At 51.4% G+C, this 20,014-nt stretch overlaps 1 pseudogene; it reads left to right on the top strand.

Moving 5' to 3' along the window:
- The first annotated feature begins 12,417 nt into the window (after positions 1-12,417).
- LOC109785506 (putative F-box protein At1g50870) lies at positions 12,418-13,589 on the top strand (annotated as a pseudogene).
- The last annotated feature ends 6,425 nt before the right edge of the window (positions 13,590-20,014 follow it).

The raw sequence follows: 20,014 nt of genomic DNA, 5'->3' as shown, positions 1-20,014 counted from the left end.
TCAAGAAATTGTTTGTGGGCTCGTGTAGCAACTTTCTGGGATTGATGATTTCTTGCATACATTTGTGATATGTTTTCGTTTAATGTTGAAGTATGCAGTTGAATATTTTGGCTTCCCCGTTGGGGCATTTTGAATTTTTGATCTAGCAGCCTGATGATTACCATTGTTTGCATCAAGGAATGGAGATCTGAATGCACTACCCTGCTGAAGCATGCTTGGCCACTCTCGTGGACGGCTATTTCTTACTACCTGCCACCACCAAAGCCACCACTGCTGGTGCAAAGGCACTATAAAAATCCAGCAAATATACTCTTGGATGATAAGTTTGACGGAGGGCATGAGCAGCTCCGCGGAGGACCCGGCACCGAGCCGCTCTACTCCGCCGATGTCGGGTCAGGCGCCAGGATTCGAACGTCTAACCGCCGATCGGCCACCTCCAGATCCACCGCCGCCGGTACTGGAGACCGTGGTTCCGCCGCCGCCGGCGCTAGCAATTCAGGGGGGCCGGCCGGATCGGATGGCGAGCGGATCTGATTCAGGCTGATCCTCACTTGGTCCCTGTCAGATGGAGGATCCATTTCAGCGATGACCACAAGATTGGATCGGGTAGAGATGGGTTCCTCTACTATCCAAGCAGGTGCGTGTTTTGCTATTGATGATTTTCAAATTGTCGTTCGCGAGTGTGTGCAGGAGAGTTTGCTTGAGGAGGAGTCGATTGAATTAGTCGATCTCGCGTCGGACTCCGAGAGTGCAGCACCTAAGCCAAACATCGGAGGACGGTTTTGGGTGCTTGCGGATGATGCTGATGCGGACGAAGAAGGTGAGGGCGGATGCATCTTGTCTGACGAGACCGAGCCCAACGCGATCATGCATCGGTATGATTCGGGCTTGGTACGAGATCCGGCTAAGGGGCACCAGGACAAGAAGGTTCTCGATCAAAAAACGGAGGGACACGGTAAATCCTTGTCGATGAAGATCAAGCCGTGGAAAGGACCTATTCCCAAGGTATTTTTGCCGCCTCATACTTTGTCGGATTATTTCTCTTCGGATGGTTGGACGAGAGTTACGCGGAAGAAAAAGAAGCATGGTGTGGCAGCTTCTAAACAGCCGCCGGGACGGAAGGCTGCTCACCGGACGAGCTCTCGATCGGCGCCGGAGGTGACCGCGGCTGCGTCGCAGCCGGTCACGGCGATCCCGATCCGAGACGCTCGAAGGGTGCGTTTGAATTTTTTGCTGGGCCGTGTCGAGCCGCAAGATGTTGGGCTGTGTGGTATTATTGGGCCGAGTTCCGGTGGGTATGAGGCCCAGCCGGAGTCGATTCCAATCAATACTCTCGAGGGGGGCGCATGCACGCTACGTTCGTCGTCTCCCACCCCTTCGCCGCGCACGACGAGACCTAGGGTTTTGCTGCGTCGGGTGCCGCATCGCCGTTCTGCGGGGCCGGGCCGGGCTCGCCGCATCCCTCCACTCCGCGCGATGGCCGCTCCTGGCGGTGCGCCTCCTCCGGGCAAGAGGCCGCCTGCACCTAGCGGGTCTGCGAGGGCTTTTGTGCCCCGCCGTTGGGCCAAGGAATTGGCCGGGGCGTGCCTCCGGCGCCGGCGCCTGGGGTTGGGCGGGGCGGAGTGGCGCCCCCCAAGGCTGTGGCGGGACGCGGGGCAGGTGGTCTTGGTGTGGCGCCCGCCGGGAAGCCGCTGGCTCCCATCTTGTCGGCGGGCGGGCGAGGTGGGCCGGCTTCCGGTCCTCGGCCGGTGGCCGCCGGCGGGGCTTTGATGGCCGCTGCGGGCCGGGGGGCTGCTCCTCCGAAGGCGCCGGTGTTGTCGGGTCCGCTGCCCAGACCCGCCCCTCCACCCCACGTCATTGCTCGCCCATCTCCGCCGCCGCAGTTCAACGGTGGTGGCTCTGTGGCTGTGCCTCGGGGTCAATGGGGGGATGACGGATACGATGTCTACGGGGCTGGACAACACCGCGGTTCTTCGTCAACGGGTGGAGGTCGAGGTTACGCTTGGCAAAGCGACGGTACAGTTGAGAGGCCGTTCTTGGGTCCGTCCGGTGGCTTCGTTGAGGGGCCGTCTGGTCCGGATAATCGGCCGCGTGGTGGTTACCGTGGCCATCGGGGGGGTCGGGGCGGCCGGGGGGGGGCCGATACCGTCCTCGTCAACCACCCCCTCCTGTTGTTGTCGAGCAGGGGACAGATAGCGGGGCTGCCAAGGAGCCAGTTCTGACCGGTCACGCTATGGAGGTGGTGACGGCTCTTGCTACTGTTCAGGTCCCTGAGAATGAGGTTATGACTGATGTGTCTGCGGATACGACGGAAAGGGCTGAGTCAGATAGGGCGTCCAAATGGGCGCGTAAGAAGGAAAAGATGCTTTGCTATCGCTGTGGCAACAAGGGCCACTTCATTGCGGAGTGTGTGGCTCGGCTATGTGATACCTGCGGCAAGCCGGCACACGATTCTGGGGACTGCCCGATTCTGCGAGAGCAGGCACCGTCACTTATGATGTATGGCGTTTACTGTGCTGAGCTCACGTTTTTTGAGTTTCCGAATGAGCGAGAGGTTACTGATGAGACCCCGAGCATGACTACGGGGATTGTTAAGGTCACCAGAGGGGAGTTCTCTGAGACGCAGATCGTGCAGAGGCTTCGGGAGCTTGCCCCTGGGGACTTCCAGTGGGACCTCGTCAATCTCGCTGATAAGATGTTCAGAGTTGAGTTTCCTTCGGTTGAGGACCTGCAGAGGTTGCTGAGTTTTGGGATGTGTAATGTACCGGGAACTGATGGCATCCTTGAGTTCCACGAGTGGAAGCTGGTGGAGCCTCAGGGTACGCCGCTTACTCAGGCGTGGTTGCGTTTCTCCGGGGCCCCATCCAAGCCTTTGCAGGATGCTCGGGTTGTGGCCAGCTTGGGTATTTTGATTGGGAAGCCTGAGCGAGTGGATATGGCGTTCACCAGAGCTCACGGGATTGCTCGGGTTTTGGTTAGTATTCTCAACGTTGAGTATGTGCCGGAAGTGGTTAAGTGGGCTTATCGAGGCAGGATCTATGATCTGGTTATTGAGTTTGAGGATGAGAGCCTTTTGGTTGCGGCGGCTCACGGGTCCGATCTGGATATGCACGAGGGTGACGGCAGCGCAGGAGCGATGGAGCCGCCGGTCGAGGATTCTGGACGACAGATGTCTAAGGGACCGGGGTCCGAGACTGCGATGACCGAGGAGGGAGCGGATCCACCTCTTCGCTGCCTTGTGACGTCACTGAGATTTGGGTCCTTCGAACCCGCTTCTGCACCCCCGAGGCTGTGGAGTGATCGGGTTGAGTCTGACGAGGCTTTTGAGCTCGCGTTGCCTGCTTTGGGGTTTGAGGATACTGACTGTTCTATGCCTGTGGTTACTGAGGTTTCGTCGATCTCGGGCAGCGGAGAGGTGGAGGTGAGTCGGCAGGTGGCCACTCTCTCTCCTGCTCAGCACGTTGTCCATCCTCAGGGCGTGGCGCCAGTGTTTGTGGATGGGTTGTCGGGAGGGACCCCGGGGCAGGCGGCCTCGGGTCGCTCTTCTCCGGCTGAGGTAGGGGACTCGGGGCAGGTGGCTCCCGTGTCCTTCTCTGCGTTGGGAGGGGGTCTGGGGCAGGTGGCCACGGATACCTCCTCTCCCGTCGCCTGTTCCTCTCTGCTGGTGGCGTCGGTGCCTTTGGGGGGGCTCGGGGCAGGTGGCCTCGGGGCCTCCTTCTCCTAAGGCGCCCATGTTGGTGGCCTCTGCGGTGCTGGGGGTGGGGGGAGTTAGGGCAGGCGACCCTTGCCCTCCCTTCCCCCCGTTCGCCACCGGTGCCGTCCTGTGGGGAGTGCCAGTCCGTGCAGACGGACCGGCCTGGAGGTTGGGGTGAGGCAGGAGGCCTTACCCCGACCAGGATCTCTCGGGAGGAGGTGATTGCGTTCGGTGGGATCCCGGATCCGATGTCTGAGGGGCGACGGGTGAGTGGCCGTCTCCAGACACAGCCGGATGTGGACGACATTCAGCAGCGGTGCGCCATGAGGGCGGCTAAGCTCCATGACATTGAGGTCACTACCGGTATGTCGGTTAATACTTCTAATTCTATTCTGCATTTTTCTAATGATGAGATTATTGAAAATGCGAACCAATTAGGAGTTTCACTGGGTAGTAATGTTACTGAGATCTCTAATTCTGTTAATGATCTTCTCGATCTAGAGGCTGAGCGGGCCTTAGAGATGATTCGTAATTTAGCGGCCGTTAAACCCATGAGTGATTCTGAGGTTGATGCGTTGGGGGTCAGGGCTCTTGACAACTTTTGTGCGGATCTTATTCCCACTATTCCTGAGGCGGAAGAAGAGGATGATTCTTCTGAGCTGGTTATGGCTGGACCTTCTGAGACTGGTTGTGACGACCGGTTGCAGTGTCAAAATGTCTCTAAACGCAAGTGGAAACGGAAGGTGTACCCGGTGTCCGCAGTGCGTAGGAGTGCTAGGATGCGCATTGCTAAAAAAATTCCATGATGATCTATGAAAGGCATCTTTTGAAATAGCAGAGGTCTAAAGGACTTGGCTAAAAGACGGTTTCTTGCTGAGGCGTCTGTCGAGCATCGATTAGACTTTATCGCTCTATCGGAGACAGGTAGAGATAATTTTGCGCCTCAATTTCTAAATACGATGTCAGGAGGTATTGATTTTGACTGGCATTGCTTGCCTCCGAGAGGAAGATCGGGTGGGATCTTACTCGGCGTTCGATGCGATGCGCTTGAGGTTCGAAGTGTGGTTATGCGTGATTTTGCAGTCAAGTTTCGGGTGCGTTCGAAGGATGATGGGTTTAATTGGGCTTTGGTTGCGGTATATGGTGCTGCACAGCCCGAACTCAAGCCCGAGTTTTTGGCTGATCTTGTTAGGATCTGCGGGTCCGAGCAGCTCCCTGTCCTGGTTGGGGGTGATTTCAATATCATTAGGAGGCGTGATGATAAGAATAATGATAATTTTGACGGCAGATGGTCATTCATGTTTAATACCATCATTGAAAGTCTTGACCTGAGAGAAATTGAGCTCTCGGGTAGAAAATTCACATGGGCTAATGCGCTGCCAAATCCGACATATGAGAAGTTGGATCGAGTGTTGGCTTCTGTTGATTGGGAACAGAAGTTTCCGTTAGTCACAGTTCAGGCTTTGTCACGTGGAATTTCTGATCACACACCGTTACTCGTGGACTCTAGTGAGGCCACCCATCTGGGTAACAAAAACTCTTTCTCCTTTGAGCTGGCTTGGTTTGAGCGAGAAGGTTTCTTTGATCTCATAGCCAGAGAATGGGCTAAGGATGCAGGAGGGAAGACTGCGCTTCAGCGCTGGCAGAATAAGATTAGACATTTGCGAAGTTTTCTGCGTGGGTGGGCTAAGCATCTTAGCGGGATTTATAAGGTCGAAAAGGAAAGGCTCCTTTCCCTTATTCAGTCCCTAGATGTAAAAGCAGAAACCACGGTGCTGCCGGCCGCGGAGCTTCATGCCAAGCTTGACGCGGAGATGAGGCTGAAAGAACTTCTTCGAGAAGAGGAATTGAAGTGGGCGTCGCGGGCCAAGGTCCGGCGAGTAGTCCAGGGGGATGCGAACACCCAATTCTTTCATATGATTGCTAATGGTAAACATAGAAAGAAGAGGATCTTTCAGCTTGAGCAAGATGAAGGAGCAATCTTAGGACAGGAAAACCTAAAGTTGTATATTACAGAGTATTACAAGCAGTTATTTGGTCCTCCAGAGGATAACTATGTGTCTCTGGATGAGTCCCGGGTTGAGGATGTTCCTCAACTCACTGAGGTGGAGAATGATATTCTTGCGGCTCCTTTTTCTGAGAAAGAGGTTTTTGAGGCCATTTCGCAAATGAAAAATAACAAGGCGCCGGGACCCGATGGTTTTCCTGCCATGTTTTATAAGAAGTGCTGGCATATTATTAAAGGGGATCTGTTGCCTATGTTCAATGATCTCTTTTCTGGGCAGCTTCAGCTTTTTCAGCTGAATTTTGGAACGATAACCCTTCTTCCTAAGAAAACAGAGGCTGTGAGAATTGAGCAATTCAGGCCCATCTGTCTTCTTAATGTAAGTTTTAAAATCTTTACCAAGGTCGGGACTAATAGGCTCACACAGATTGCGCATGCTGTGGTGCAGCCTACCCAATCTGTTTTCATGCCGGACAGGAACATCCTTGAAGGGGTTGTGGTCCTTCATGAAACGCTCCATGAGATCCACACGAAAAAGTTGGATGGGGTAGTTTTCAAAGTGGATTTCGAGAAAGCGTACGACAAGGTCAAATGGCCCTTCCTGCAACAGGCTTTACGCATGAAGGGTTTTGATGAAGCTTGGCGGCGCCAGGTAGAATCCTTCACGCAAAAAGGGAGTGTTGGAATTAAAGTGAATGACGATATAGGTCATTATTTCCAGACACACAAAGGTCTGAGGCAAGGTGATCCAATGTCCCCTATTTTGTTCAATATTGTGGTTGACATGTTGGCAATTCTCATAGGTAGGGCAAAGGAGACCGGCCAGGTGGGTGGCTTGGTGCCCCACCTAGTCGATGGGGGTATATCCATTTTACAGTACGCTGATGATACAATTATCTTCATGGAGCATGACTTGGCAAAGGCGAGAAATATGAAGCTGCTGCTATGCTTATTCGAACAATTGTCAGGATTAAAGATTAACTTTCATAAAAGCGAGTTGTTCTGCTTTGGTAGAGCCAAGGAGGAACAAGAGGCTTATAGGCAATTGTTTGGATGTGAATTAGGGGCCTTACCTTTTACTTACCTTGGTATACCCATTCACCATCGCAAGCTCTCAAACAAAGAGTGGAAATGCATCGAGGATCAGTTTGAGAAGAAACTTAGTTGCTGGAAGGGCAAACTTATGTCTTATGGAGGCCGATTGATCCTTATCAATTCGGTGCTCACGAGTATGCCGATCTTCCTACTATCTTTCTTTGAAGTTCCAGTTGGGGTTAGGAAAAGGCTGGACTTCTACCGATCAAGATTTTTTGGCAGAGTGATGAACTAAAGAGAAAGTACCGACTAGCCAAGTGGGATGTAATCTGTAGACCAAAGGACCAAGGGGGTCTGCGTATTGAGAATCTTGAGGTCAAGAACAGATGCCTTCTCAGTAAGTGGCTGAATAAGTTATCTGTTGAGACTGACGCAACTTGGGCGGAGTTTCTCCGTAACAAGTATCTGCAGTCCAAAACTTTGTCTCAGGTGACAGTGAGGCCAACTGATTCGCCCTTTTGGAAGGGTCTTATGAGAGTTAAGACAGCCTTCTTTAATAGAACAAAGTTTATAGTCGGTGATGGCAACAATACCCGTTTCTGGGAGGATACTTGGCTTGGTGATACGCCACTGGCCCTCCAGTACCCGTCCCTGTACCGTATTGTTCAACGACGTGAAGCGTTAGTTGCAACGATTATGCAGTCCATTCCCCTTAATATCCAGTTTTGGAGGGTGCTTGTTGGTGATCGATGGGAAGCTTGGCTCCATTTGGTGAGTAGACTGATGGAGGTTCAGTTAGCTCATCAGCCCGATCAGTTGTGTTGGAAAATTACTAGGTCTGGAGAATTTACGGTCAAGTCGATGTACATCGACGTCATTAACTCCAGTGTCATTCCTAGTTCCAAATATGTTTGGAAAGTAAAAGTTCCTTTGAAGATCAAAGTGTTTATGTGGTTTGTACATAAACAAGTCATTTTAACAAAGGACAACTTGGTTAAGCGCAATTGGACATGATCTACTAGGTGTAGTTTCTATGATCGGGACGAGACCATTAAGCACCTCTTCTTTGAGTGCCCGCTGGCAAGAGTTTTGTGGCGCACCGTGCAAATTGCCTTTAACATCACTCCTCCGAATTCGGTGGGTACGTTATTTGGAACGTGGCTTGACGGGATTGAGCCCGACACAGCTAGACATATTCGTGTAGGAGTATGTGCGTTGTTATGGGCAATTTGGAACTGCAGAAATGATTTGACTTTTAACAGAACAACAACTATTCATCTTTTGCAGGTTTTATTCCGAGCTACGGCGCTGCTCCGTATGTGGTCCTTACTCACTCCGATGGAGGCCAGGGAGCGTTTGGTTACTGGATCTGTCCGGTGGGAGATGGTAGCGCGGGATATTTTCAACCGATTTGGATGGCGGCCATGTAATAGGATAGGCGATTAGTTTACCTATCTTTATTTTGCCAGCCGGTTGTGGCTCTATGGCCTTTTTTTGCGGCGTTGAGGCTCTTTGTGAGTTCGCCTTTATTTTGTTTTGTTTCCAGACTTTAAGATCTTATTGAACCTTTTTACTTATTTATTAATGTGGCTGTATGCATCGTTCTCATGCAGAGGCCGGGGAGTCCCCTTTTCGAAAAAAAAGAAAAAAAAAACCAAAGCCACCACTGCTACCTGCCGAACTATTCGGCCCACTACTGTTAATTTGCATCCGCCAAGCTGGCTAAGTGTGCTCTGGGGGACAAAACTAATATGCTGATGCAACATGTACGAAGGCTCGGCAGATCGAAATAAAGCTCCAACTTAAACTATCTTGTCTATTAAGATATTTATGTTTTTGTATAGTTTTTTTCAACCCTGCCTGCTGAATGGTCATGGGTGTTTCTGCTGATGCTTTGCAACCCTGATTTGTCGAAGTTCCTTTGACAGTTCTTTAGTTTCGGTTGATAGCAATGTCTTCTCCAAAGTACTATAGGAGTGAACTAAGGGGGAACCCTTCTCTCTCGCGCGACCGCGTCACCCCCCTCTGGCGACCGGCCGCGCCTCCAACCCTTCTCCTCGAGTCCTCCGCCCACCGCTTTTCCCTCCGCTGTTGTCGGTGTCCGTCGCCGGGCTAGGCCCGGGCAGCGCCGGTGGCGGCGGCCCCCGATTTTTCCCCTCTCGGAGCTGTTCCTAGGTAGGGCGGCGCGGCTCTGAGGGGTGCTCCCAGGTGGCGGTAGTCTGGCGCGGCGGCGGGACGGCTTGCCGTTGGCGTGGGGGATCTGCTGGGCGGTGGCGCCATCGTTTGCGGCGGGGTGCTCTCGGCCTAGATCTGGGCCACTTCGGGCCACATCCGGGCCTGGGCAAGCCGACGGCTCTTCTGTCGGCGACGTTGCTCCCTCGAGGCGGCGGGGTTGCATCAGGATACTTGGTGGTGGTGGCGCTATCGACGACTTGATGCAGCGTGGCGGTGGCGGCGTTCCGGGCCCGATCTGGGCCCGGCCTACCCCGGGTGTCATGGGGTGCCCTTGCTGGCGCGTCCGGTCAGCTAACGCGAGGTGTCGGAGGCTGTAGCCTCCCGCACGACAGCGGTGGAGGTAGTTCTCTCCCGCGCAGCTTCGGTGCTGCCGCTCCCTCTTCCTTCGTCCCATCCTCTTGGCCCCGCGATGGCAATCTTAGTGAGACGACGTGGGTGGCGTCAAGTCAGTGGTGGCGCACGCTGGTGGGTGGTTAACCGGTCAGAAGGCTTCAGATCGGCCCGGTAGTCGTGGTTTTGGTTTGGGAGAAATCCCTGTCGGCTCATCCGGCACCGACGTGGCGACGCCTTGCGGTTGCCATCATTCCTTCCTGAAGGGCGTCGGATGTACCCATTCCCCAATCCTCTCCACGTGCCGGGGAAAACCCTAGGACATGTCCGGGCAGCAGTGTCGTCAACGTCGCATTCTTTCTTGGAGGTGTTGCTTGGTACACGGAGGTCCGGGGTCTAGGAGGGTGGTGGGGCAACTCCGGAGGGCGCGGCTGGGGCGAGTCATCCGCCTTTCGTCGAGCTGTTGTTGTTGGCATTAGTTTATCTCTCTTTCTTTCTCTTTTCTTTTGGGCATGATGTGCTGTACGCCCCAGCAGATGTTCTGTGATCGGTGATGGTTGCTTTATAATATAAAGCGGGGGAAAACCCTCGTATAGGGGTGCTCTTGTTTGTAAACTAAAACTGAAAAGTTGTTCCACCCTGTCTTTTGTCTAAAGCACATGCTGTGTGAAGTTTCATTCGCTTTTGATGAAACTTCAGCTTCATTCTCTGTAATGCATAGCAACTCTGTTTGCCATCTTATTTCACAGTAGGAGAATGAGTGCAACCTTATTTTTGGCAGAACTTGTGTAAGTGAAAATGCAAATTTAGTTATGAATTAATTATTTCTGCACCTGTCCTATGATGCTGTCTAGATATCAACTGAACAAATTCAAGTGGATATATTACCTTTTTTCAGAAAAAAAATTGGCTTGGTCATTGGGTCGTTCTGATCTAGCTGAATGATGGGTGCCATCGTTTGAGATCGGAATGCACTTCCCTGTTGAAGCACTCGGTTTATGGCTATTAGCCTGCTGCGGCTACTACTAGTACGGCCACCACCACCACCTGGTACCACTGTTCGGTTCTTCCTGGCATGCCTGAACTATTTGACCCTACTGAACTCTTAATTTCCATCTGCCGAGCTAGCAAAGTGTGCTCCAGGGGACAAATATGCTGATCCAAGAACTATGAAGGCTTTGGCAGATCGAAACAATGCTCCGACTTATCATCATGTATATTAAGGTATATTTTTATATTGTTTTCCGCAACCTTGATTGCTGACAGAATGTTGATGCTGTTGCAATGTGTAATGGGTCTTTCTGCTAGTGCTTTTGGAGCACTGACCGAATTGCCGTACATCTTTCTGAAGTTTTGCTATATATGTGATGTTTATTTTTGCAACCTTGATTGATTGCTGGATGTTCATGGGTCTTGCTGAAGTTTTGCCACCGGTCCGTATTTTCCTCATGCATGTTAAGATAATAAGATGTATTCTTAAACATGGCCGCTTATTCCTTGTGTCTATTCAATCGGGGCAATTAAAATGCGTTATTTTGCAGGCATTTGATGGCTCCACCATTCCTACACATGCGTTTACTTTGACGAACTTCTAGTGACCTTAAATTTCAGACGAGCAATTAACCCAGAGCAACCGGCTGTTCAGGCGAGATCACCCAGAGTTCAAGACTGCGTACCGCAGCACAGCGCCGATGATGGCGGCGATGGTGATTCCGGGTGTTGGAAGCGGCCGCGGTTGCTGGACTATTAGCACGTTTTTTAGGAGTGACTATTAGCACATGGGCCATGCTCGTACTTCTCCGATAGCCCATTTAAGTGGCCCTGAGAATTTTGATGCAAAGAACACTCCACTTTCCCAGGTCGCGACAAGTGGCGCACATGCAGCGCGCCACCTGTCGCAACCTGGGAGTTTTCCCTTTTTTCGTAGATCCGTTTATTCAAAACGTTTTATCTCTTAAACCGTGCGTCCAAATCTCGAACCGTTTTCATCATTGGATTCCTCGCGTCGAGATCTTCAAAACTAGACCCCATGTTGATAGGTTTTGACGAACTTTTTTTTTTCACGAAAAAAACGGGCGAAAAAACAGAACCGGGAGCACGGTTTTTTCCCTTTCCGAAAGAGGCACGCCCGTGCCTCTCGTGGAAGCAAAACCGTGACTCTCGTGGAAGGAAAAAAAACAGAAAACGCGTTTTTTTCCATTTCTGATAGGCACGGCCGTGACTCTCGCGAAAGAAAAACCATGACTCTCGCGAAAGAAAAAAAAAACAGAAAACGCGTATTTTTTTCCCATTTCGAGAGGCACGGCCGTGACATTCGCGTAAGCACAACCGTGCCTCTCGCAGAAGCAAAACCGTGACTCTCACGAAAGAAAAAAGAAAGAAAAAATGCGTTTTGTTTTTTCCTTTCCGAGAGGCACGGCCGTGACTCTCGCGAAAGCACAACCGTGTCTCTCGCGGAAGCAAAACCGTGACTCTCGCGGAAGAAAAAAAACAGAAAACACGTTTTTTTTCGTTTCGAAAAGGCACGGCCGTGACTCTTGATAAAGCACAACCGTGCCTCTTGCGGAAGAAAAACCGTGACTTTCGCGAAAGGGAAAAAAAAGAAAACGCGTTTTTTCGCGTAAAAAAATATTTTTTTCGATTTTTTTTGATAGAAAAGCTAAGAAAGACCGGGGGAAAACCAAAACGTCCAAAAAAACCGTTTAAAAAGCCGAAAACGCGTGCGAAAAAAAAACAAAATCCGAAGGAAGCGTCCAGAGCGCGACACGTGGCGAATGGCTGAGAGCGCGCCAAGTGGCGCTGATCGTTGCGAGGCTCCCGAAGGAGCGCTCGTTAACTAGTTGCTCCGATCTTTTCCTCCAATAAAAACACGTTGGTCAGGGTCAGCGTTTGCCTCCGAGAATCCAACTGCCGCCGTCCACGAGCGTCTCCGTTAGGCATCGTCGTCGGCACCCACCTTTCGATCCGACTCCCCATGGCAGAGATCACGGCCGACCATTCAGGTCGAATTTCCTCTGCCAGATTGACGATCTCCTCTCTCTCCATTCATAGATCGATCCCACCTCGACCCTAATCCTGCCCCTGTCCCTGCTCCATGGAAGCGAAGAAGGAGGCGAGCATGGAGAGGAACACCAAGTCGAGGCTTGACAGCCATCCGGGGGCGACATCCAGCCTCTTCACCGATGACCTCATTCTAGAGATCCTGTCCCGCCTCCCCGCTAGATCCGTCCATCGCTTCAAGTGCGTCTCCGTGCCCTGGCGCGACCTCATCGCCGACCCCTCCAACCGCAAGATGCTGCCCAAACCCTCGCCGGCTTCCTCTACACATCCTACCGCAGCGGGCACCGCCACAACTTCGCCAGCGTCTTGGGCGGCGCAGCCCCCTTCCACCCTTCCCTCCCTTACCTACAGCCTAACAAGGACGAGGGCATTGCCCAAGTGGACGCCTGCAATGGCCTCCTTCTCTACCGCCGCTACAAGAAAAACATGGTGACCCCTTGGACAGAGGGCGATTTCATTGTTGTGTGCAATCCCGCCACCGGGTGGTGGGTGGAGCTGCCCCCTCAACCTCAACCGCCGGCGCCCGCAAACATACATAGCCCTACTGCAGGTCTGGCTTTTGATCCGGTGGTCTCGTCCCATTTCCATGTTCTTACTTTCGAGGAGACCAATCTGGAAACTTATTTGACAGGAGTGAACATCTACTCTTCGCGTACAAGAGCCTGGAGTCGTAGGGACAGTGGGATGGTTGAGAAAGCTACCCTTTTAAGGAGTAAATGTGTCTTTGTCGGCGGTATGCTGTACCTCATGGGCAACCTGGAGGACATGAATGGCGAGTATGTGCTGGTGGGGGTGGACATGGAGGGGAAAGTGTGGAAGACTATCCGCGTGCCGTACGGTTCAAAGTTTGGCACGATTGGATCATCGCAGGGGTGCTTACACTACGCCGTAGCTTCTGTTGATGATAACAATGAAACCCTAGTTTCTGAGATATCACTCTGGTGCCTCAAGGATAATGACAGTAAAGGATTGGTCCTGAAGCATACCACCAGCATCGATAAACTTATGAGCATGACTGGGAAGACGTACAGGGTGGTTGAGATTCATCCAGATTGCCACACCATTTTCTTGGTTTCAAATGACGGTGACACCTTGGCAGCGTACGATATGCGACATCAGAAAATTGGGTATATACTTAATCTTGAGAACAATACACAACAATTTCTACCCTATGTTCCTATGTTCCCAGAGCCATTACCGAAAAAGGCTTTTGCCCCGCTTTATATATAAAGCACTAACCATCAGACAAATCGATACAAACGCACACACCACCACACACGCACCCAAGGCAAGATACATAGGTGCCGGGCACCGCCACACCACCCCAACGCTACCAAGCATGGCCACCGAGGAGGGGTGAGACATCCCACGACGGAGCACGGACTCGAAGACAGTGCCTCCAAGAAGGGAAACGACTACAAAGCGACGCCACCGTCCGATCCCAAAGATCAAGTTTTCACCCGGAGCGACGCGATGGGGAGGGAACAACCGCGACGGGGCCTTCAAGAAGGGAACGACGTCCCTGGACGCCGCCGCCGTCGGCCAGTACAACTGGGCAAGTAATACACCCCGGCTCACCCCCTGCCATTGCACCCAAGCTTCGCCGACCACCAGCACCCATGCCACCCGCATGGCCATGGCTGCCCGCCAGCACCTGAGATGCTCGCTCCGCCCACAAACGCCGCGCCTCCCACCTCCAGGGCCGCCACCCTACATCCAAACACCCCCGGGACCAGCCAAAGGCCTTGGCTTTGGTCCAATTGGCAGCCCCAAACCAACTGAACAACAGTAGACGCCCTGCCTCGAAAATCGCCATAGTTGCGGCCGCACGCACTCGGCCGAGGAAAGGGGGAGGAGGGGGAGCGGACGCATTTGGACCAGCACACCCCTGTGCCAATGACGGGTGGCCCGACCTCGTCGGCACCTCCCATCCCTCCAGCCAACCTCCCCACCGGACACCCCCTGTGTCGCCCCACCACGGCGCCGGTGCAGATCCGCGCGAGGCCACCGACGACCACCTGTTCACCAGCAAGGGACACCCCATCCACCACTGCCAAGCACCAAGGATGCTCACCAGGGAGTCAACCCGCGCCGCTCGCCGCCGTCCAACCGCCGGAACCAACTAGAGTCCGGCCAGCACGCCTACCAGCCCGCCTCTGCTGCGCCTCCACCACCACCAGCCAGGGCCATGGCAGGGGTGGACGCCCGCAGCCCGCGCGGCCCGCGGCCCGCGCCGCCTGCGCCAGATCTGACTGCGCCGGCGCAGCAGCCACCTCTGAGCCCCAGGCGCGCCCGACCACCAAGCTGCCTGTCGCGCAGCAGCGGAGACGCAGGGACGCCGCGCCCGTTCGCTGCTCCGCCGTGACGCCCAACACCGCGACACGCTCCGGCCCGGTGCGCCGGCCCGCGCCGGCCCATCACGAGCGGGAAGACCAAGAGGCCTCGCCGCTGCCGGCAACGGCTGGGCTTTGCCCGGTCGCGCCCTCAGGCGGCGGCGAGGGAGGAGGACGAAGGGATGGAGGTGAGGGCCGGCGAGGATCAAGGGTTTCCCCGGTCGCCTCGCGGGGGCGACGCGGGAGGGAGGAGAGGAGAGGGGTCCTTCTCAGAGCCATTAGCAGATGCAGATGAAATTAGTTTTTTTTACCTTCAAACCACCCTGATGCTTGCTCCAAGAATCGGCTCTTCTGTCTGCTGAAGTATTTGCCTGTGCACCTTGGAATCTGCTTGAATCATGCTGCTCAATTTGCTGGTGCTTACACTCCTGCTTGCTTGGTTTTCAGTTCAGAGCAATGCCTGATAAACCTACAGATTAAGCATAATGTCAATTCCAAAGAACACCATTAGTCCGCTACTCTTCTTCTTGTTTGCGAAGAACTGGCTATTGTTCTTGACATGCATGTATTAGTCCCATGAGGCTAAATTATACTGTAACCAGCCTTCTTGTCCATAACAATCAGTCCTTATGATTATCCTAAGTTCTAGTGCAGATTGTGAACCTGGTAGTTTACTAAATGGTTCAGTCAGAGTAGTTACCGGTGTGATGTCTACTCAACCTTATTCATTCAGTATATTGCTAAACCACTGCCTTTGAGCAGATTCTTTTTTACTTATATTTGCTGTAGCAAATGAATTCAGTAGAGCTTTGAATCTGTTAACAAGAGGTATTGCATTAATGTCAAAAAATGAAACAAAGGTGCAAGCTTTGATGGAAATATTTTGTGTTTGGTGTGCACGCGTTTGGTCCGTTTTTGTTACTTCAGGTGATAAGACAAAGGTGTGTATCATATAAGCTTGTGCTTCACGTATGAAAATGGGATTTTGGCAGATGCCAGGACAGGGCATTTACTGTGCTAGAACTTTGACAGTTGATAGCAAATGTCTTCACCAAATTAAGCACTACATGGGTGCTCTTGTTTCTAAATGAACTCAAAAGTTGTTCCACCCTACCTCTTGTCTAAAATATATGCAGTGTGAAGTTTCATTCGCTTTCAATGAAACTTCAGCTTCATTCTCTCTAATGCATAACAGCCTTGTTTGCAATCTTATTTCACAAAATAGAATTAATGCAACCTTATTTCTGCTTGTTTCAGCCATCGACCGAAGTCTGTTCATGCATTTACACCTTAACCTGTCAGCCCAGTTAGCTTATAATTTTCCGATCTCATTTTGACACAACTTCTGTAAGTTAGTGAAAATGCAACTTTAGTTATCAATTGATTATTTCTGCACCCTTCTTAAGATGTTGTCTAGGTATCAACTGAATGGATTCAATTAGATATATTCCCTTTTGACGGAATAAATTGGCAACTCTCAGATTGATGTATTTTGCGAACAGTTGTGATGTTCTGTTTTTATGTTAAGCTGTGCACTTGAATATTTTGGCTTTCCCATTGGGCCGTTTTGATCTACTCCCTCCGATCCTAAATACATATCTTTTTAGAGATTTCAATATGGACTACATACGGAGCAAAATGAGTGAATATACACTCTAAAATAAGTTTATACATCCATATGTAGTTCATATTGAAATCTCTAAAAAGACATATTTAGGAACAAAGGGAGTAGCTGCCTGATGATTACCATTGTTTGCTGGTGTACAGCTATTAGCCGGCTGCTGCTACTACTAGTACGGCTACCACCACCACTATTAGCCGGCTGTTGCCTGATGATTACCATTGTTCGGCTGTTCCTGGCATGCCTGAACTATTTGACCCTCCTGAACTCTTAATTTCCATCCACTGAGCTGGCTAAGTGTGCTCTGGGGGATGGAAGAAGTACGAAGGCTTGGTAGATCGAAACAATGCTCCGACTTGACGACTTATCATCTTGTATATTAAGCTATGTTTTAAAATTGTTTTCTGCAACCCCGATTACTGACTGAATGCTGATGCTTTTGCAGTCCTGATTTACTGACCGAATTGCCATACATCTTTCTGAAGTTTTGCCATCTATGTGAAGTTAGTTTTACATGTGCAACCTTGATTGCTGGATGTTCATGGGTCTTTCTGAACTTCTGCTACTGTCCATGTTTGCTGTGTGCACGTTGAGATATTAGAATGTATTATTGAGAACTGCACAGGATAAATATCTGCCCTGTTTACTTGGTTGGAATGTCCTCTTGATATTCTTTATCAATATTGGCAGACCATGTAACAATAACATATGATGGAACGAAGACTATGTTCCTCCGAAAGAGAGTAAAAGAACGACACATGTCGGCGTAGAACAACAGGATCAGGGCTGGTGCGTGTGGAAGTACAAGAACCAGAAATAAACAGAACCAGCTCCTATTGCTCCACTAAATTGGAATTTGGAAACAAAACAAACAGCGTGTATCTGTCCAGTTTCCACAATACTAAAAATCATCATTTACTGAAAATAAACAGATAACTTATCCATTCATCATACTACAACTAAAAGCTCGGTCGTGCCCATAAGGTACAACACCATCAATCTCGAGAACCATCTACAAAACTTGCCGGCAATCAGGGCCTCCTTCCCTATAAGATACTTGGTCCTCCCCCTTTTGGTTTGGCAACTTAGGAGGGTGAATTTCCAATTCCTTGAGGACAAGGCCGTGAAAGCGTTGGTAACTTGGGAGTGCTAAAACATTACCACCATTGGCCGCACAACGCTTGTCATGTCTCGCCGCACCCTCCGTCCTTATTCCCCAGCCCCCCCACCCCCTCCCACCCACCCTCCTCCCGCCGCCGCCGGCATGTGTTGTCAGGCTCGGCCCGGGCGGCGGCTGCGGCCCGATGCTTTTCACCTCCCGCTGTCCCTCCTGCGTGGGGCGGAGCATCGTTAGGTGGTGCTCCCAGGCGGCAGTGGTCCGGCGCGGCGGCAGGGGGACCCGGCGCTCGTGCGGGGGGTCGACTGCACATGGCGACGTCATTTGGCGGCGGATCTAAGCGGTGGTGCGGGGTGGTGGCGCCAGCTCGGCCCAGATCTGGGCCCTCACTACTAGGGAAAACCTTATACACAGAACTTTAGCAGTAGCGCTTGTTAAAAAAGGGCGCTAGTGCTAAATAGCAGTAGCGCGTGCAGTGTAAGGGCGCTACAGATACAAACATAACAGTAGCGCGCCTAACTATAAACGCGCTACAACTAAAATTCTCACGACTAAGCCGATAAGCTACACATAGTAGTAGCGTCCTTGTTTAAACCGCGCTACTGCTATGTCTATTGTAGCAGCGCGTTTACGTAGAAAGACGCTACTGCTAACGAAAAGAAAATAAATCGAACAACAAATAGAAAAGTAAATGAAAATGAAAGAAATAGAAAAAGGAGAAAGGAAAAAAATAAAATGTAAAGAAAAATAGATGAGAAAGGGAAAAAAAGAGACAGGCTTAGCAGCAGCGCGTTTTCCCTTAATGCGCTACCGCTATGTTTCACTTAACCAGGCGTTTTTCCCCCACCCGGCCACCACTTCTCTCCCAAATACCTCGCTCCCACTTCGCCGCCGTGTCCCCAATTCGCCGTCGCCCCACTTCACCGCCGTCTCCTGCCGACGTCGACGCCCCCGGAGCCACCAGAGCCGCGCGCCGTCGACGCCACCAGAGCCGCGCCGCCCCCAACGCCACCGGAGCCGAGCGGCCTCATCAACGCCACCGGAGCCGCCCTCGGCGCCACCGGAGCCGCCCTCGGCTCCACCGGAGCCGCCCTTGGCGCCACCGGAGCCACCCTCGATGCCCCTGCCTCCCTCGCCACAACTACCTCCCTCGCCGTCACCGGAGACGCCCCTGCCTCCCTCGCCACCACTGCCTCCCTCGCCACCACCGGAGCCATCGTCTGTAAGCACCCCTCCTCTCTCTCTCTCTGATGCATAGCACAAACATTGGACATACTAACTAGCTAGGTTAACTAGTTTAATTAGGTTAATTTTCTAGGTTAGTGCAAAAATGTAGTTAGGGCCTTCACAGAGAACTAGTTAAATTAGGTTAATTATCTAGGTTAAGAAAAAATTTATTTAGGGCTTTGACAGAGAACTAGCTAGGTTAACTAGTTTAATTAGGTTAATTATCTAGGTAAACTAGGTTAACAAGCTTGGTTAACTAACTAGCTAGTTTAATTTGGTTCGTTAGGTTAACTAGGTTCGCTAGGTTAGAGGAAAAATTTATTTTCGACCACTATTTTTCTCGGAAAAGAATTTAGGAAAGTTTTATTTTAAAGATGATCCCTTCCTAGACTTTTATTGTTGATTATATCTTCTCATTGAAGTGGTCATGTTATATCTTTTCATTGAAGTGGTTCGATTGTGCCGAAGTGGCCTTTTGTTGTTTCTAGGGAATGAAGTTGAGTGGCCTATGTTTTGCCGGAATGTTGATTCATTTCCGTTCTGGCAAATTTCAGGTTCTCGATTTGTCCACTTTTTAGCAAAGGTCATGCAGAAATTTTCCGTGAATTTTGGCATGACTTGTGCTACAAACTAGGACATATCGAGTGCCCGGGATTTGCCGCACCGGGAAGGAGTCAACGTTCCTGCAAAACATAGGCCTTTTTTATGTCATTATTCATTTTATTATGTCTAGAATTAATTGACTAGATTTAATCATAGGAAACATGGCTAGCAACGATGAAGGACAGGGTTCTGGTTATTGCGACGACGTCTACCTGGCGGCAGACGAATTTTGAGCCTTGCCGACGATCAACCGATGTTGTTGCTGGGCCCACCGGTCGCATCGGGGACTGAGACCGACACGTAGACCGGTGCTGAGACTGAGACCGGCGGTAAGACTCAGACCGACATCGAGACCGGCGCTGCCTCGGGGAGCGGAGCTGGTGTAGAACCGAAAGCATAGAGGCAACGGCTTCCTAACAAACTCAGGACTACTAGACTGGTGGTCACGGAGGTGGACGACCGAAATTTTGAGCCAAACGCGCCCGAGGAAGCGCACGCGTGCTACGACAATCAAATAGGTTGCATCGTACGGACAACCGCCACCATCAACGATGAGAAACTACAGAAGATAGATAATATGAGGCCCTCCCTCCTAAAGAAGCTGCACCAGATATTCTTGTTCCCGGGCCGGAATGAAAAGGATTATAAAGATCGAGATAAGGACCCGACAATGAAGAAGATAAACAAACATGCCATGACCAAGTTTACCGACGCGTTGGCCGCCTGGAAAACAAGGGTGAAAGCAAGGATCATC

The sequence above is a fragment of the Aegilops tauschii genome, chromosome 7 (assembly GCF_002575655.3).
Source record: "Aegilops tauschii subsp. strangulata cultivar AL8/78 chromosome 7, Aet v6.0, whole genome shotgun sequence".
NCBI lineage: Eukaryota > Viridiplantae > Streptophyta > Magnoliopsida > Poales > Poaceae > Aegilops > Aegilops tauschii.
Note: the sequence above shows the minus strand (reverse complement) of the source record. Positions and strands in the feature narration are given on the sequence as shown.